The sequence below is a fragment of the Marmota flaviventris genome, chromosome 3 (assembly GCF_047511675.1).
Source record: "Marmota flaviventris isolate mMarFla1 chromosome 3, mMarFla1.hap1, whole genome shotgun sequence".
NCBI lineage: Eukaryota > Metazoa > Chordata > Mammalia > Rodentia > Sciuridae > Marmota > Marmota flaviventris.
The window spans coordinates 1297780-1314823 of record NC_092500.1 but is presented as its reverse complement, the minus strand read 5'-3'; positions in this window follow the sequence as shown (position 1 = coordinate 1314823).

Sequence of the window (17044 nt, the reverse complement as noted above, 5' to 3'; positions counted from 1 at the left end):
TTCTCTCCCTCACTCTCTCTCTCTCCCTCCATCTCTCTCTCTCCCTCCCTCCCTCCCTCTCTCCCTCACTCTTTCTCTCTCCCTCCATCTCTCTCTCTCCCTCCCTCCCTCTCTCCCTCCCTCCCTCTCTCTCTCCCTCCCTCTCTCTCCCTCTCCCTCTCTCCCTCTCTCCCTCCCTCTCTCTCCCTCTCCCTCTCTCTCCCTCTCCCTCTCTCCCTCCCCTCCCTCTCTCCCTCCCTCTCTCTCCCTCTCCCTCTCTCTCCCTCTCCCTCTCTCCCTCCCTCCCTCTCTCCCTCCCTCTCTCCCTCACTCTCTCTCTCTCTCCCTCCATCTCTCTCTCTCTCTCCCTCCCTCCCTCTCTCCCTCCCTCCCTCTCTCTCTCCCTCCCTCTCTCTCCCTCTCCCTCTCCTCCCTCTCTCCCTCCTCCCTCTCTCTCCCTCCCTCTCTCTCCCTCTCCCTCTCTCTCCCTCTCCCTCTCTCCCTCCCTCCCTCCCTCCCTCCCTCCCTCTCTCCCTCCCTCTCTCCCCTCCCTCTCTCTCCCTCTCCCTCCCTCCCTCTCTCCCTCCCTCTCTCCCTCCCTCTCTCCCACCCTCTCTCCCCCTCCCTCTCTCTCTCTCCCTCCCTCCCTCTCTCCCTCTCTCCCTCCCTCCCTCTCTCCCTCACTCTCTCTCTCCCTCCCTCTCTCTCCCTCCCTCCATATCTCTTCTCTCTCTCTCTCTCTCTCTCTCTCTCTCTCTCTCTCTCTCTCTCTCTCCAGACATTTTTTAATGTGAACACTGGGGGCCCAAGTCAACACCGCCGACCTCTAGCAGAGGGCCTCCCTCACGCTGACCGGGTGCTGCCTGGGTAAGTCGAGTCACCCCTCCTGGCTTCTGGGCTTCCTGACAGCTTTTGTCACATCAGCCACCCTGGTGTCAAGCCATTTCAAGAAGATGTACCAGAAACTGCCCCCTCGGGCCAGGGGCTGTGAGTGTCAAGGAGACTGCAGAGTCACCTGGCCCAGCCCTTCCTGTGCCCTCCTGACCTGGCCCAGCCCTGTGGCCGCCCTGCGTTCTGCAGGAGGCCCCTCCACCCTGAAGACCCGGAGCTCCCTGAAGGGTTCCCATCGCTCTCTCCCTCCAAGGCCCGTCGATTACACTGGAAACCCCCGAGTGCGCTGGAGCGTGCTCAGCAATCCCCCAGCAGGGTCCTCCTGGGACATCTCCCAGCTGTCCCTATGTCCCACCTGCCTGACCCTCGAGGTACCCTGCACCTGGCATTTTGCCCAGGGACTGCCCGTGAAGACCTGGGGAAGCAGCCGCAGGACGGGTGCTGGAGCGTGCAGGGGCCACAGCAGGGACTCCCTCCCCAGGACCCCAGAGCGTGGGGAAATGACAGGGACCAGGAAGTGAGATGTGTCAAGTCCTAAAGCTTCTGCACAGAAAAGGAAGCCACCAGGAATATGCAGACATCCTCCAAAGACCACCCTGGACCACACGCCCCATCCACCACCCCTCAGTATGTATCCTCAAGATCAAAGTCGTCACCTCCAGTGACACAGGCACCGTGTTCACAGAGCACGATGCACAATAGCCAGACCGTGGAACCGGCCCCTGGTGTCCACCGGTGGGTGAACACGTGGTCTATACTCACAATGGAGTGTGCTCGGCCACAAACAAGAATGGATTATGTCATTGGCAGGAAATGGGTGGCAGTGAGAAGGTCATGTTAGTGGGGTAAGCGAGACTGAGAAGCCAAGGCCAGGTCCTCTGTGAGCTAGAGAGGGAAAGGAGAAGACAGGAGGGGACGTCACGAGAACAGAGGGCCATGGGCTGGGGGGGGGCGTCCAGGCAGGGAGACTGGCCCCGTGGTGGTCGTGACCAGGAACCCCCTCCCCTGTGTCGCAGAAGCCGGGCCCAGCAGTCACACCTCCATCCCAGCACCCCAGGCGGAGGCGAGCGTCCTCGGGGTGTGCAGGGCCTCGGGGCTCCCTGTGGTGGCCCCCCGCCCCAGGGGTCTCTAGGGAGCAGTGGACGCTCTCTCACAAAAGGCTGGTTCCTTTGGTTGCTTTGCCCTGGGTTTTGACGACTTTTCCTCTAAGACATGTTTAAATAAATACTCCTGAAGCTTTTGAGTCGTCCTGGACGGCCCTCCTGCCATCAGAGTGAAAGTGTCACCGAGCGTGACCGCTGAGTGGCAGGTCGGAGCCTGGCCACCTCTGGTGCTGAGCTGGGCCACCTTCCCACAGTGAGCCTGGTCCCGTGGGTTCCATGGGGTCAGGGTGTCCCGAGGATGGCTCTCTTGAGCATTTTCTGAGATCGTCTGTGGCCATGTATAAAAGAGAGGTGGCCCCGCACCGCCCCCTCCTCCCAGGCCGAGGAAACCGTGAGGTTAGGAGATGGAGGCCTTGACGTTCACGGGGCCCGCTCATCTGTGTGGCTGTGCGCTGGGCGCTGTGAGGTCCGGGCCGGTGCCCGTCTGGGTGTGGAAGGGAATTCCCTTACGGGGCGAATTCCTCTGACATGGCCGTCCAGACAGCTCTTGTGGGTGTCCGTCAGGAGAGGGTGGTTGTCTGTGAGTTTGTCCCGTCCCCGTGCTGCCTGGTTGGTCCACGAAGCCCCCCAGGGCTTCAGACGTGATCCCCACAGCACAGAGCAGTACTTGGGGTGTGGGGTTCCTGGGGTCAGGGTGTCCGCAGGCTGCACCCTGAATCGGAAAGTTCTCATCATCCTGCAGCGGTGAAGCGTCCGTGCCTCCTGCGTCCCTCCAGCCTCCACAGCCGCTGGCCCACGTTCTGCCCGTGGCTCCCCAGGGCTGGACATGGTGCGAACGCGGCCCACAGAGCTGCCTCTGGTCAGCACTGGAGGTCTGCTGGCGCTGCCCTCCCCACAGGACCCCACGCTCAGTGCTCCCCGTGAAGGCACCCACCCCACCCCGTCGATGCGTTCCTCAGCTTGGGCACGTGTGCCCTGTGGGCCATTTTGTGAAGCTGCCTCCTCCGTGAGCACCTGTTGGGTGAACCCCTGGGAGTGGAGAGCCCAGGAGCGGGGACTTAACCTTTGATGACCCCACACCGTTTTCCACGGAGCACACACCTGTGACCTCCGAGCCCCCTGAGCTCTCACAGCCAAAGAACCCAAGGCTGCGTTTCTCCCTGCGGTGGCCATACGGTGGCGCTCAGTGGCTCTCGCTGTGATTCTGACCAGCAGTTCCCTGGCAGTTTGTGATGCTGACCGTCTTCCCATGTGATGATTGGCCATTCACATTTCGTCTCCGTACAAATGCCTGTTTGGATTTTTTGACAGTTTTTAAACTGTGTTGTCCTTATTGTTGAATGGCCAGAGTTCTTTATATATTCTGGTTTCCATTCCTGCCCTTATCTGCCTGGGAAATCGCTTCTCCCAGAGGGTGAGTTATCTTTCACTTCCTTGATTGTATCATTTGTAAGAAAAACGCCTTTTATTTGTATTTTGCAGTTTTGATTTGATCACAGTACTTTTTACATTTATGGCCGAGACTGTAGTGTCATGTCCAGGAATCCTCTGTCTAGTCCAAGGTCAGGGATATCTAGTCCTGCCACTTCTGAGAGTTTGTCAGTGAGCCCTGACACTGATGGAGAGAGGCCCCCGATCTGGTTTCCTGGGCACCTTTGCTAAAGTCCTCTTTCTCCATGAGCGGTCTTGAGGCCCTGTGGGGTCAACACGGAGCGGAAGTTCTATCTGTCGTCAGCCGCATTCCCCTGGAAAGGGCAAGTCTTTGACTCGAATCTTCTGGGTTTTCTGGTGGAGTCCTTGCTCACTGCGCTCAGGTCCGGTCCTCAGCCACAGCCTCACAGCCACAGAAGCCTGCTCAGAAGGAGCAGTGCTGTCCACCTCCAACCAGCAACAGGACCGCCTTCCCAACAGGGCCCAGCCCCAGCCCTCTGCCAGGCCCACAGGCTCCGCCCTCCATGCCGCCCATCTGGTTAAACCTGGGTCTTCCCGAGCCCCGCCCACTCGCAGTTCTCTGGTTCCTAAAATCCTCCTTCCTGGTCTGTCTGGCCACCTGCATCTCACTGGGGCACACTCCCACCGTCTCCAACGGCTGCCGAGGCCCCTCCATCCTGCCTTCCTGGAATACCCTGTGCAGTGCCCCTGTGCAGTGCCCCTCTGCATTCTGTGCAGTGTCCCTGTGCAGTGTCCCTGTGCAGTGCCCCTGTGCAGTACCCTGTGCATTCTGTGCAGTGCCCCTGTGTGGTGCCCCTGTGCAGTGCCCCTCTGCATTCTGTGCATTACCCCTGTTCAGTGCCCCTGTGCATACTCCTGTGCCGTGCCCCTGTACAGTACCCCTGTGCAGTCCCCCTGTGCATTCTGTGCATTACCCCTGTTCAGTGCCCCTGTGCATACTCCTGTGCAGTGCCCCTGTGCAGTACCCCTGTGCAGTACCCTGTGCATTCTGTGCATTACCCCTGTTCAGTGCCCCTGTACATACTCCTGTGCAGTGCCCCTGTGCAGTACCCTGTGCATTCTGTGCATTACCCCTGTTCAGTGCCCCTGTACATACTCCTGTGCAGTGCCCCTGTGCAGTACCCCTGTGCAGTGCCCCTGTGCATTCTGTGCATTACGCCTGTTCAGTGCCCCTGTGCATACTCCTGTGCAGTGCCCCTGTGCAGTACCCCTGTGCAGTACCCTTGTGCATACCCCTGTGCATTCTGTGCAGTGCCCCTGTGCGGTGCCCCTGTGCAGTGCCCCTGTGCATTCTGTGCATTACCCCTGTTCAGTGCCCCTGTACATACTCCTGTGCAGTGCCCCTGTGCAGTACCCCTGTGCAGTGCCCCTGTGCATTCTGTGCATTACGCCTGTTCAGTGCCCCTGTGCATACTCCTGTGCAGTGCCCCTGTGCAGTACCCCTGTGCAGTACCCTTGTGCATACCCCTGTGCATTCTGTGCAGTGCCCCTGTGCGGTGCCCCTGTGCAGTGCCCCTGTGCATTCTGTGCATTACCCCTGTTCAGTGCCCCTGTGCATTCTGTGCATTACCCCTGTTCAGTGCCCCTGTGCATACTCCTGTGCAGTACCCCTGTGCAGTGCCCCTGTGCATTCTGTGCAGTACCCCTGTGCAGTGCCCCTGTGCATTCTGTGCATTACCCCTGTTCAGTGCCCCTGTGCATACTCCTGTGCAGTACCCCTGTGCAGTACCCTTGTGCATACCCCTGTGCATTCTGTGCAGTGCCCCTGTGCGGTGCCCCTGTGCAGCTCGTCCTGAACCAGAACGCATCGCACTGCTTATTTCAGAAGGCCTGAGACCCCCTTCAGGAGCTCGCCCTGAGGCTCACGCTCAGCCTGTCCCTGCACCCAAGCCCTTCCTCCTCCCCAGCCTCTGGCCGCTCAGCCACCTGGGGGAGGCCTCCCCGCAGGCTTGCCTGAGTCCTAGGCTGGACCTTCTGCAGCACCCTGTGGACCTTGATCAGGAAGCCACACACTCTCCCTGAGGGCATGCCCTCCCTGCTGTGATCTGGACCAGTAGGCGTCTGTCAGGGAGGTGACAGGACCCAGCCCAGGCTGAACGTCCAGCTCTGGGGACACGAGACAGGTGACATGGACACTCCTCGGTAAATGACCCATGCTATTCTCCCACCTTCAATTGTCATGCCCACCCTCGGGGCCAGGCAGGGCGGGAACAGATGTGTGAATGTTTGAGACAAGAACCACGATCAACCCCGTGAGGCAGGAGTCCGTCTGCTCTGGGCGATGGAGACCAGGGCTGGCCACTGCTCATTCACCGTCCATCACCAGCACCCTCCACAGTGAAGGCAAGCAGGAGCCCTGGCTGCCCTTCTGTGCCGGCGAGTGTCCTGAATCCCTGTGGCCCAGGTCCACCCAGCCGTGGCCTGGCCCTGGGGGTTGACAGTTGCTGGTCCTCGGGGAGTGGAGACTGGCACTGCCCTGCCAGGGGCCTGCCCGCGGCCTGCCCTGCTGTGCCTGGCACTGCAGGGAGCACATCCCATCCAGATGCAGCTGCCCAGCACACACACAGGCAAGCCCGGCCTTGTCACCAAATGTGGGTGCCAGCGTCACCCTGGGAGGTGGAGAGAGAAGGTGAAGGCCACCCTACGGACACCGGACCTGGACACAGGGTAAGCACGTGAAGAACTAAGAGGGAAATCGCGCTGCGGCCTGGCCCGTCTCCTGCTGCCAGGGCCAGGCCCGGGCTGGGCAGTCCGCAGAGCTGGAGGCCGGAAGCCCAGCTGGAGGCGCCCGAGGCTCAGCGCCAAGTGAGGGCCACCCCCTGCCTCCAAGATGGTGCCATGGGCCTGGCGCTGTCCTCGGGTGGGAGGAGCAGTGACCCTGTGGAGGGGGTGGGGGAGGCGCCAGGCAGGCAGCCAGCGCGGGAAAGCCTCCCCAGGAGGAGCCTGCTGTGGTCCCATCTGCAGTATCCCCGAGGCCACGTGTGCCCAGCCTGGTGCTGTGGGGGGTGGAGGGACCTTCAGGAGCTGGGCCCAGTGCGAGGTCCTCGGTCACTAGGGATGCGCCTGCGGTGGGACGGGCCCCACCTCTCTTCACGTCCTGCCGTGGGTGAGCCACTGTCTGCCACACACCCCACCATGATGTGCTCCCACAGGCCGGAAGCCACGAGGCTGGTTGGTCATGAACTGCAAGCTCCAAAACTAAAAGCCAAAGTAAACCTTTTCTCTTTATAAGCTGATTGCCTCAGGTATTTCACTATAGTGACAGACCACAAACCGGCCCATGGCCTGATCGCCTCTCAACACCATCCCACTGGGCTTTGCAGCTCCAGACAGGGCTTTGGCGGGGACACATCCAATCCATGGCAGGGAGCATGACCTCACTGACCTGGGAGCTGTGGCAAGGACGGGAGAGATGGATGCTGGCAGACCCTGGGACCCTGGCTGGTGTCGCTTTTTTGAACAAATAGAAGAAAAAAGAGTGAATGAAGCAGAACCTCACTCACGTGCCACTAAAAGAGCAAAGTCCTTACAGACCGTGAAAGCCACGGACTCCTGTGAACCAAGATCTGGACCCAGGAGACCAGGGCTGTGCCCTTAACTGTTGATCCACAGATGCCTGAAATTGCCTGACCCGCCTCAGGGCCCCGCCAGGCTCAGGAATCTGGCGGGCGGGAGCTCCATGAACTCTCCCAGCCTGGACCAGGGACTCGACCTCTGTGTGTGTCCCTTGGAGGCTCCTCAGGGACACGGGCGATGGGACCTACACCGCCAGGAGAAGAAGAAAGTCTCACCAGGTCACAACCCTAAGGGAGCCGTGTGGAGCACCGTGCCCTGGGAACAGCCACGTGTGACCCGGGATTTCGCACGCTCCCCCCCCAGATCTTACCTTTAAATTCAGGCTACTGCAGGGTAAGTAATGCTCTGCAGCAAGTGCAGTGAGAAGAGCCAGGACGACGTGCCCACCTGTGCCCAGCTTCAGGCCAGTCCCGCAGGATGGGAGGCCCAGGCCCCTCCTTTGCCACGCCAGGCTGGGGGACAGCCCTGTCCCCTGGATGTGGCACTCTGCCCTCCCCGGCCGTGGCCTTTGGCACTGGCCCTGCCTGGCTTCCCGGCTGGTGGGGCGGTCAGTGGCTGGGGCCTGCTCCGCCACGGCTCTTGGGCCGTGGATGCTGACTGAAGGGGGGAAGGTTTCTTTAAAGTGTGAACATTCCGGGCCATGAGCCACCTGCAGGAGCCTGGGCCGCCTGCCGTCAGGGTGCCAGACCACGGAGGCCTCACACTGATGCCCCTGCGTCCTCCGTCTGGGGCGGGCGGGCGGGCCGGGTTGGGGACATGGGGACTTTCCCACGCTGTGCGATTCGGGGCGCATATTTTAACATTCATCAGCTCCACTCTCCCTCAGTTCAAGAGCACGTTTTTTTGTCATTCTTCAAGCAAAGCAGACAGTTGGACGTTCTGACTGATTTATGTGCCTTTACAGGAGGAAACAGGGAATTTCACCCAGAAGGTCCACTGTCGGAGCCCAACCTGCAGCTGACGTGGAGGGGACGTCCTGACGTCACCCTTAAAGCGCCACACGCCTCCTGCCTCCTGCACACCTGTTGTCCGGCTAAAGCTGGTTCGCAGGATGAAGCAAGCTGCCCGGTCCTCCTGCAGGCGGCCTCCGCCCCCTGCCCAGCAGATGGCACCTGGACACCTGACGAGGGAGCGACAGGGCCCCTGGCAGGGGAGGGACTGGGCGGGGTGAGCACCCCCCCACCCGCCGCCACCCCTATAGGGCAGCAAAAGGAAATGTGGAGCAATGTCCAGCCACGCTGGGCCTCACCAAAATGCAAGTCCAGGTGCCAGGAGCAGAGTGGGCAGGCAGGGTGGTGGCAGAAGTTACCCTCACAGCCCAGGCTGGGGGCCTGCGCACCTGGCCAAGGCCTCACCGGCACCAACAGTGACCAGCTGTTGACCAGAGGGCCCTGGACTTGGCTCCCTGGAGTTTAAAGAGGCACTAAAACAGCCCTGGCCTGAACAGCTCCGTCATGGGCTCCCCGGCCACTTGCCCCACGGTTCAGGGCAGATGCTGCCGGTGCCTGAGCCCTGGGCCACCTGCAGACCCCTGCCCAGAGGGAGGGGCTTGAGAGAACCGAAGCAGGAGACTGAGCGTCCTTCATGGTCCAGCCTCAGAGGCCAGTGCTGGCACGAGGCTCAGCCCTGCTGCTGGCGAGGCGAGCCGGGCACCCCGTGGAAGCAACGTGGCACCTCTGATGAGGCTGCACACACGGCAAGGAATCCACTCCCTGGCACACCCACAGCGGCCCGTGTGCCCAGGAGCCGGTCAGCAGGTGCCCGGCTTGGCCACTCACACGTGCTCCCCAGCAGCAGCGGGCACCTGCGTGTCTGCTCCACACCGCACCACACAGATGGCCGGTGCACTTCCACCAGCGTGTGCAGCACATCCCTCGGGAGGAGGGGGGGGCACACGCGTCACGTCTGTTCACGTGGAGGCCACAGGACGTAGGGCTGGGCAGGGCCTCAGACTCCCTCCCACACGAGACGTGGGCGACAGGAGGAGCGCATGTGGACTGGGCAGCGCAGTCGGCTGCGGATCGAGCTGGGAAGCTCCGGATGCCACATGGATGCGTCTCAGGCAGGAGGAAGGGGCCCATCTCTGGTCAACGCAAGTTCGTTCCCAGTGGGCAACGACTCCCTTTTCCAAAACAGAAGGAGTGGTAAATGAGGCACGCTCTGTGCCGCTGCCGGGCTCCTGGGGGTCTCTGGGTGCTCACACCTGCGTCTGCTCCACTCACCAGGAAACTTCTGGAAAACTCCGCAGCGTCTGGAGGGAGGGAGAGGTCGGAAGTGGAAAATGGCCTCTTCAGACCCACACGAAGTAACTGAGATCTCCTGAGTCCCTGTGAGTCCCTGAGACTCACAGCTGTGTTGTGGGGACAGTGTCAAGGCCACACACAGGGACACCTTTCACTTGGAGCCCCAGAGCTAGGCACAGGATTCCCAGCAGAACACAAGCTCAGCTTGGTGGCACCCCTGGACCCTGCTGTTGACTGTCCCACAGCAAGTCACAGGCAGAGAGAGGAAACGCTGTGCGGGCCGATCCCAGAGCTCGACCTCGGGGAGCCCGACCTGGGGGAGCCCGACCTCGGGGAACTCAACCTGGGGGAGCCAGACCTGGGGGACCTCGACCTGGGGGAGCCTGACCTCGGGGAACTCAACCTGGGGGAGCCAGACCTGGGGGACCTCGACCTGGGGGAGCCGGACCTCAGGGGAGCTCAACCTGGGGATGCTCAACCTGGGGGTGCTCAACTTGGGGGAGGCCTACCTGGGGGAGCTCAACCTGGGGGTGCTCAACCTCGGGGAGCTCAACTTGGGGGTGCTCAACCTGGGGGAGCTCAACCTGGGGATCCCGACCTCGGGCACCTCCTTTTCTTCCTCTCCTGTTCCAAGACCAGAGCCACAGCGTCAGGTTTTATGGCTGAGTCAGCAGCTCCACAACTGAAGTTTGATGAATTCAACTGTAAAATATTCACAACCTGGAAATCTATAATGTGATTCATATTTTCATCGCTTTTTTCTATTTGATCCTGTAAATGCAACAGAAAATATTGGTCACAGTGCAACACGAGGACGGGACCCCTGGGAGCACAGTCTCCTCCAGAGTGAGCCTTTGTCCTCCGGACGCCCAGTGCTCCCAGGGGAGCTGCGTGGGTTGGTTCTAGAAGGTGGTTAGACCCACGTCGACGGAGCCCACGGGCGGGCAGGAGGAGGGAGCCTCCCGCCTGGCTCTGCCACTCCGAGGCTGTGACGTGAACCTGCTCCCGGGAGCACAGTTTGAAATAGGCTCCTGACTCGTCTTGTCACGCAGATGAGAAATGCCTTTTTAATGGGAAGAAATAGAAATGGATGGCCACTGTTTTGATTGATGGGCTGTGTTGCCTGGCCACCAGAGCCAGCCAGGCTGCCCTCGCACTGAGGACAGGGCGTCTGCTCCAGGCGTGTCCAGCAGAGGGCCTCTGAGCCACCACCAGGGTGAGCAGTGCACTGCAGAGGTGGGGAGACCGAGGCTCGGCAAGGTCAGCCCATTCCGAGGCTGTGGGGGAACCAACGCAGGAGCAGGAGCCAAGCCCTGGTCTTCTCAGGGCTGAGAACATCCCGTGCACGTTGTCAGCTTGCTGCCCAGTCCACCGTGTGCTCCTCTCCAGGAATCTAATGGAAATTAAAGTGGGCTTGTACCAGGGGTAAGGAAAGCTCGGGTCTCCGGCTCTGTCTGGAGGAAGCCTGGCTTTGGACCCAGGCATGACCCCTGAGATGCCTGCTGCAGTGGCTGCAGGGACACAGGGTGCCTCAAGGTTCCAGGGTCCTTCCTGGTTCCTACATCACCCGCCTTTCAACCAGAGATGGCCTCGGGAAGGCCAAGCGTCCCGACGGTCCTCCACTGCCCGAGGTAGGAGTGGAGGCCTGACCCTGTGTTCCGCACACACAAGGCGCCATGCGCCCAAGGCTTAACCCTGTTTTGAAAGTGGGGCTCCTCCCTGCGCTAACACGCGGCGCTCATTCCCACCCTGCGGGCAGGCAGTGTCAGCATGCTGGCCCAGGTGGCCGCCCCACACTTGGCTCTCAGGACGCTGGGCCTCACCAAAGGGCTCAGGTGGCGGGGGCTCCCCTAGCCTCGCTCCCCGCAGGAGTGCAGGACGGCCTCCTGGGTTGGAGCAAATCTTTTGTTCCCGTGGGCTGGGTGACTGGGAAGAGGTCAGAGATGAAGAGATGGCTGGACCCCAGCCGTGAGCCCAACACCACCGCCGCGGTTAGACCCACACGCCTGGCTGCAGAGGAGAGCGGGTCTGAACACGGTCGCGCTGGTCTCTCTGCTGCCTAATTGCTGAGCAGGTTTCTACAGGTTTCCAAACACATTGAACACGGAGCAGAGAGGAGCAATTTCTCAGCTTATGTTTATTTAAAATCGATTGAGCTGTGACACGGCCCAGCCAGTGTCTTTTCCAGGTAATTAGTGTTTTATGGTGGGATATCCAGCTCTTGACCTTGCCTTCACGCCAGGCCTTGGGACTGGGGGGCCTGGGACTGGGGGGGACCTGGGGCTGGGGGGAACCTGGATGCTGAAGGCCCGGATGCCTCTCTGAGCCTGCGGGAGCCACCAGGACTCCCACTCGGGTGATGGGGGCAGCTTCCTGGCACTGGCGGGGTTTCCCAGGAGTGTCCACCAAGAAAGCATAAAAGGTGACTGGGGAGCAGGGGTTGGGGCAGCCCCACCCAGGACAAGGTGCCAGAATCAGTTCCACCGAGACACTCCTCTGGGCAAAGGGTGGGTGCAGCTGTGAGGCTGGAGGGACGGGCCAGGGGACTGGCCAGGTATGAGCCAACATCTCCAATGGGGAAGCCCAGGTATGAAGTCACAACCACCTATGGACTCACCTCGGTGTGACAGGTACTTCCCACCTGCAGACACACCCAGGTGAGAGGCACTGCCCACCTGCAGACACACCCAGGTGAGAGGCACTGCCCACCTGCAGACACACCCAGAGGAAGAGGCACTGTCCACCTGTGGACACACCCAGGTGTGAGAGGCACCGCCCACCTGTGGACATACCCAGGTGAGAGATACAGCCCACCTGCGGACACACCCCAGGTGTGAGAGGTATCACCCACCTGTGGACACACCCAGGGGAGAGGCACTGCCCACCTGCGGACACACCCAGGGGAGAGGCACTGCCCACCTGCGGACACACCCAGGTGTGAGAGGTACAGCTCACCTGTGGACACACCCAGGGGAGAGGCACTGCCCACCTGCGGACACACCCAGGTGTGAGAGGTACAGCTCACCTGTGGACACACCCAGGGGAGAGGCACTGCCCACCTGTGGACACACCCAGGTGTGAGAGGTACAGCTCACCTGTGGACACACCCAGGGGAGAGGCACTGCCCACCTGTGGACACACCCAGGTGTGAGAGGTACAGCTCACCTGTGGACACACCCAGGGGAGAGGCATTGCCCACCTGCAGACACACCCAGGTGAGAGGCACTGCCCACCTGCAGACAAACCCAGAGGAAGAGGCACTGTCCACCTGTGGACACACCCAGGTGTGAGAGGCACCGCCCACCTGTGGACATACCCAGGTGAGAGATACAGCCCACCTGCGGACACACCCCAGGTGTGAGAGTTACCACCCACCTGTGGACACACCCAGGGGAGTGGTACAGCCAACCTGCGGACACACCCAGGTGTGAGAGGTACAGCCCACCTGTGGACACACCCAGGGGAGAGGCACTGCCCACCTGCGGACACACCCCAGGTATGAGAGGTACAGCTCACCTGTGGACACACCCAGGAGGGAGAGACATTACCCCTGCAAGTGGCTGGACCCAGTGGAGGCCGCCACCCCTGCCTGTTCCCAGGCCTGTGGCATCTGCCGACTGAGCTCAGAAAAGGCATCCCCTCCTGCCCTGCTTCCCATAAGAAGCTACGTCAGGTCTAATAAGGATTCCGTGCCACTCTCCAAGTCAGAAGAGCTGATCACACAGTCGGTTCATAATGCATGAGCCTTCCTAGCCTCCGACACCAGCTCTGCCGTCCAGCGTGTTACCCCGCCTCAGGCGTGACCTGTCACAGCAGCATGTGGCAACTTATAAAATAACAACAGCTAACACCTGACCGTGGCTGTTACCCGCCAGGGCTCTTTGGGCACACTGCATGTGTCGCTCATTGCCTCTTCTCCGTCTCTGGGGCTGGCTCCGGCACCTCCCCTTCACTGAGGAGGAGGTGAGCACAGGGCGGACTGTTTACCACGGGGCACACAGTTAGAGATTTTGAGCTGGTTTCAGACTCATGATTTACCCTCTTAACCCTGCGCCGCCTGTGAGCCTGTGTGGAGAGGGCAGGTGCCGTATCGTCATACAGCCCCACTGCGACACGGCGGAGAGCATGGAGGCGGCCAGGGGTAGGGCCAGGACCAGGCTTGGCTCAGCAGCTGAGGGGTCTGCAGGTGGACAGGCCTTGGGGAGGGCCGTGAGAGCTACGGGCTGGGCTGAACCGCGCTCTTGTCTGTCAGGCAGCCTCTCTGAGCTTTCTATTATTCATGCACTTGAACTTCACAGCGGTCCTTTGAACATCAAGGCAAGATGCGAGAACAACACTGGGAAAGTCAGAGACACCCGGGGCACAGGAGAATGACGTGCCTGCAGAGGCTCAGCAAGGGAGCAGGCAGCGTCGGCAGAAGCCGCAGCTTCCCAGGGCGGGTGGAGGTGCCAACCCGAGAGTTTAGAAGGCTTCACAAACACCAGGAGGAGCCATCCACGGAAGACGGTGCGGCTGCCAGGGGGCCATCTCCGAAGAGTAGCTCCAACCACCCCAAGGGGAGGCTCCTGGGTACAGCAGTGACGGTGCCAGCCCTGGGCCAGCAAGGGTTTGGTCTGTCCCCAGCCAGGAGAGTGGGGTAGTGCTCTCCATTGTGGGGACAAGGGCAGGATGGAAGGAGGTTGATTTGGTCAGTTTTGGGTCACTTTGACCAAAAGACCCGGCAAAAACAACTTGGAGGAGGAACGATGACTGTGGCTCGCAGTTTCAGCGGTTCAGTCCACAGTTGGCGACTCTAGCTCTGCGCCCAAGGTACGGCCAACATCATGGCGGAAGGGCTGGTAGGGGAAACTGCTTAGCTCCTGGCAGCAGGCAAGCAGAGAGAGCCCGAGAGCAAGGAGCCAGAGGTAACAATCCCCAAGGGCTCGCCTCCAATGGCTGACTTCCCTACACTGCCCACCTTCCTAGGTACCACCCACCCAGCCCCCATCCCATCCAGCCCCCATCCAGCCCCCATCCCATCCAGCTCACCCCATCCAGCATCCATCCCATCCAGCTCACCCCATCCAGCCCCCATCCCATCCAGCTCACCCCATCCAGCCTCCATCCCATCCAGCCTCCATCCCATCCAGCTCACCCCATCCAGCCCCCATCCCATCCAGCTCACCCCATCCAGCCCCCATCCCATCCAGCTCACCCCATCCAGCCCCCATCCCATCCAGCTCACCCCATCCAGCCCCCATCCCATCCAGCTCACCCCATCCAGCCCCCATCCCATCCAGCTCACCCCATCCAGCCCCCATCCCATCCAGCTCACCCCATCCAGCTCACCCCATCCAGCCCCCATCCCATCCAGCCCCCATCCCATCCAGCTCAGCCCACCCAGCTCCCATCCTGTGCCTGTTAGGAGATGGACTTTGAGGCAGGCACCGGTGCCCATGTGGGAAGAGGGTGTGCACTCCTGGACCTTCTCTGCCTCCTCAGGTCACACCTGCTCGTCGTGAGCTCGGGTCTTCAAGGTCCTCCCTGATTCTTTCTTTTAGTGTGTGTGAGTGGCGGGAGGGATGTGAAGGTCTGCACGTGTGCTGGTGGACTCCACAGATGCTCTCACACTCACAGTGTGCTCTTTCCCGTTCTCTGGCCTTTGTGTCTCTCTGAGCTATTCTTTTCCTTTCTAACCTTTCTCCTCAGTCTACTGTCTGAGGTGGGCTCAGCCATCTGTTTGCTGCTCCTGGACGCAGGTGTCCCCCGTGGTGGATCTCTTTGTATGTAGGACTCAGAGAGACTGGACCCTTCTTTCTGAGCCTCTCATTCCCTCTCCACGTCCTCTCCTCCCAGGTCCTGCTGTCCACCCTTCCTCCTGCTGCCCCTCTGGCTCCTTCTGTCCTCTGCAGGGTCCAGTTTAGTGAGGGACTTTTCTCATGCCTCAGCTTGCAGGTCACTGCCCCTCTGTTCCCAGGGGCCTGTTTGTTGAGAGCCACAGCTGAAGGGGCCCCAGCAAACTTCCAGCTGCCAGCTGATTGGCTCCTCTGCGGTGATGCTCATTGGGCTGTTTCCCTGCCCTTTCAGACCACGGAGCTGCTCATTGGGGGACTTTTTTTGGCTCCACCCACGCGACCCAGCCAATCGGCCTCAAGAGCAGGAGGAGTGGGGGGGTGGAGAGGCTTGTGGGAAGCCGGTGGTGTCAGTTGAGGCTCTGAGGGTTTTTCCTGAGAGGCTGTTTTGTTTGGCGTGTGTGGTTCTAAAAATAAAGTTCGTTTCTTTTGACAAGTGGCTCCTGATTGTGCCCAGCCAGACTGCGGCATTTGGTGGCTCGCACGGGGAGCGACTGAGGGTAAGGTAAACTGCTTGCCCCTGAGGGCAGGGCGAGAGGATGGGGAGCCATTTTAAGATTCCTCTTTTGTTTTGCTTCACTTTTGTTTTAAGTTGCCTGTCCCTGGAGATGAGTGAGACGGAAGAAAAACCGCTCACATCTGAGGAACAGATAGGGAGAAAGGACGGATGGACATGTCAGGAGGATAGAAAGGCTGATAGAATGATTCTTTGTTGTTCCATTTTTGTTTCATTCTGTCTCGGTTTTGTTTTGCGTCATCTTAGTGAGGGATATCTTTGTCATGGAAATATGGAATTAAAAATTAGTAAAAAACAAACCAAAAGAGTGTTAAGTAAATTGTTAGAGGAAGGAGGCATCCCAGTAAAATCAAGAGCAGGCAGGGCATACGTCGATACAATACAAAAATGTAGCCCATGGCTTTTTTAAATATACCACAATGGAACCTTCATGGTGAAGATTTAAGAAGAATAGAAAAGAACAGCCCAGGGACTCTGCCAGTTGGCACATTGCCATTGTGGGCATTGGTATCTTGTTTGCTTAGTCCAAAGCCTTCAGTTCAGACAATGGTAGAGGAAGGAGAAGACATATTGATTCAAGTAAAAGAGAAGGTCTCTCAAGTTAGTCAGACAGAGGAAGAAAGTTTAGAGCAGAAAATACTTTACAAAAGCGTTTTAAAATAACTAAGGAACAAGCTAGACAAATAATAAAACAATATCAAAATTGTGTGACCTTTTTACCACAAGTTAATCTTGGAGTCCATCCTAGAGGACTGATACCTAACCATATTTGGCAGATGGATGTCACACACTTGCCAGAATTTGGAAAATTAAAATATTTGCATGTTACAGTTGATACTTCTTCCGGATTTTTGATGGGCTCCCTTCATGCTGGAGAAAAAATTAAAGATATTATAGCTCATTGCTTACAAAATTTTGCCACTGTGGGCGTTCCAAAACAGTTAAAAACAGACAATGCCCCTTGTTATACTTCTACCTCTTTTAAACAATTTTGCTCATCATATGGCATTACTCATATAACAGGAATCCCATACAATCCACAGGGACAAGGCATAGTTGAAAGAGCTCATCAAACTATTAAAATGTACTTATTAAAGCAAAAAGAGGGAATTGGAAAGGGGTATATATCCCCCAAAGATAAACTTAAAATAACCCTTTTTACTCTAAACTTTTTAAATTTGGATTCATCAGGGCTTAGTGCTGCAGAAAGGCATATGTGTCCAAAAAATGTGCATAAGCCCCAGGTACTTTGGAAGGATATTCTAACAGGACAATGGAAAGGTCCTGACCCAGTAATTGTCTGGAGTCGGGGATCTGTTTGTGTGTTTCCACAGGGAGAACAGCAGCCGATATGGATTCCAGAGAGATTAACTAAAGCTATTTCTACAGACCAAAAAGAATATGATTTGGCTCAAATCCATAACCGCTGATATCCAAAACTCCAGTTTGGCT